This window comes from Oreochromis niloticus, linkage group LG22 (assembly GCF_001858045.2).
Source record: "Oreochromis niloticus isolate F11D_XX linkage group LG22, O_niloticus_UMD_NMBU, whole genome shotgun sequence".
NCBI classification, from domain to species: domain Eukaryota; kingdom Metazoa; phylum Chordata; class Actinopteri; order Cichliformes; family Cichlidae; genus Oreochromis; species Oreochromis niloticus.
This window is the reverse complement of record NC_031985.2, coordinates 32,809,983-32,812,475: the sequence shown is the minus strand read 5'-3', so window position 1 is coordinate 32,812,475 and position 2,493 is coordinate 32,809,983. Positions and strand designations below refer to the sequence as shown.

At 41.5% G+C, this 2,493-nt stretch overlaps 1 long non-coding RNA gene across 1 annotated transcript; it reads left to right on the top strand.

The window, feature by feature from the left end:
- The first annotated feature begins 258 nt into the window (after positions 1-258).
- LOC109196444 (uncharacterized) lies at positions 259-2,190 on the top strand. The gene is made up of 3 exons (XR_002057901.2): positions 259-721; positions 812-1,050; positions 1,837-2,190. It is a non-coding gene; the product is annotated as an uncharacterized LOC109196444 (long non-coding RNA).
- The last annotated feature ends 303 nt before the right edge of the window (positions 2,191-2,493 follow it).

Below are 2,493 nucleotides of genomic sequence, written 5' to 3'. Positions count from 1 at the left end.
ATATTCAAATCTGCATGGAATTTGTGTTGCTGCTCTCTTTGTGGGACTGTACACATGCAGTCATTTTGGTTTTATGTGGACTAATTGTGGGTTTCAAGCTAAGAAAAAGTTTTAAGAAAAGAAGCATAACTTCTGATCAAGTCCAAATAAAAGACTGTCATATTTATCTGCATCAGTCCAAAAGCTTAAAAAATGCTCTCAAGCATGAGTTACATGCTGGTTTGGTTTTTGGCTGTTAATAGTACTAATTACCGTTGATGTAGATGGCAACCTCAAGATGATGACATGACCAAAATTTAACCTGCAGTCAAACACCTATTTGAGCTGGTGGTCACAGCAGAGAATTCAATGGGGAAAATAGGTGGTGTCGGACTCTCAGGAATAGCGAACTGTTGTAGTAAAATCCTATTAAGCTCCCAGAGCTTCTCTCTGCTTGCTCTCGTCTTTTCATTTCTCTGTGACATTATATATATTCAAGTTTGGAAATAAAGCTTTAATGTTATGGCACCTCACTGCACCCGAGCTGCCTGCTCCAGGCTTTGTTTTCTCTCCGTCTCTCTCTCCTTTCTCTGTGCTTGTGTGTCTGTGTTCATGGGCGGGACTCATGGCGGGTCCCTGCCGCTGGCTGAACACACCTGCAGCAATCAGCCACCTGTTCCAGATGATCTCATCAGGAGGTTGTGGCTGAGTTTCATTCTCTTCTGGATTGTTGAACTCTCATGTTAGTGAATCCCGAGCACTTTAGTCTAGTGTGTTGTTCTTATCATTTCCCCCTTACAACTAATCTCATTGTTCTTTCCTTTGTGTACAGACCTTCCCTGGTTTTTCCCCTCCCTGGAGGACTTGGAGACTGCTTGAGATGAGCGAGTGAGGAGAGTTTGGATTGTTTGGAAGCCCCTTTTCCCTGTTTCCCCATCACAACCTTTACTGTTAAAAAAAAAATAATCTCTGAACTTAATTAAAAGTTCATAAAAACTAATGGTCTCCTTGATTTCTATATCTGGATGGTTGTGCTGCCCCCTCAAATGTCAGTACCAGGAAAGGACAGATGTGAGTGTGGTATACTTGAGCTGCTCAGGTATAATCTTTAAAAAATATCCTTGAAAGAATCATTGGGTTTGATGCTCTTTTCTTTATTTCAGCAAAATTTGTTGTTGTTGTCAAATTAATGTAATTTCATGTATATAGTTAGGAGTAGAAGCTATGATGATTTAGACCTCACAGAGTGAACCCAACACAGAGGAAAATTACAACAGGATACACCTCACGCTGTACATAAAGTGCTGATGTTCAAAATTAAGTTCGTATGTAAACATGTGGTCTGGGAATTATGTTACAAAGCACATTTGTCTGCTGAAAGATGAGCTTTCTAAATTCACTGATGCAAAATGATAGATAATGTTCCGTTCTACTTAGGAGAGTCAGGACACTTACCTGTAGTTTCAACGTACATCTAATTCTGTGCGCACATTTAGTTAGCCTCTGTGACTCTGAAGAAAGCGTTCCAAAGTCTGAAAACACAACCTATTGGGCGATGTCATCGTTATCTCAGCTTAAACTTTGATCAAGTTTGTGTCAGACCTCCCTACCTATATATTATATTGCCAAAAGCATTCGCTCATCTGCCTTCACACACATATGAACTTAAGTGACATCCTATTGCTAATCAATAGGTTTAAAGGGATGTGGCCCACCCTTTGCAGCTATAGCAGCTTCAACTCTTTGGGGAAGAGTTGAAGCTGCAAACCACAAAGATTAGAAGTGTGTTTTTTGGGAATTTCTGATCATTATTCCAGAAGGCTTTACACGTAGTCTCCGCTCTAATTCATCCCAAAGGTGCTGGGTTGAGGCCAGGACTCTGTGCAGGCCAGTCAAGTTCTTCTTCACCAAACCTGCTCATCGATGTCTTCATGGACCTTGTTTTGTGCATTCGTGTATTTGAACAGGAAGGGGCCATCCCCAAAATGTTCCCACAAAGTGTGGAGCATGAAACTGTCTTGGCCCCTCAGTTCCCTTCAATGGAACTAAGGGGCCAAGTCCAGCTAATGAAAAACAACCCCACAACATAATCCCCCCTCGACCAAACTTTAAACTTTATAACATTCTCTTGGTAAAACCAGACTCATCCATCAGATTGCCAGACAGAGTGGCCTGATTCATCAGTCCAGAGAACATGTCTCCACTGCTCTAGAGTCCAGTGGCAGCATACTTTACATAACTCCATCGCTTTGCATTATGATTGGTGATGCAATTCATGAATGCAGCTGCATGGACATTTACACCCAGTCACTTCCACTTTGCTATAATACCACTAATACCACTGTATAACATTTAGTGGTGAGGAAATTTCACAACTGGACTTGTTGCACTGGTGGCATCTATCGCAGTACCATGCAGACCCATTCTTTCACAAATGTTTGTAGAAGCAGGCTGCATGTCTAAGTGCTTGATTTCATACACATGTGGTCATCGAAGTGATTGAAATTTGCACCC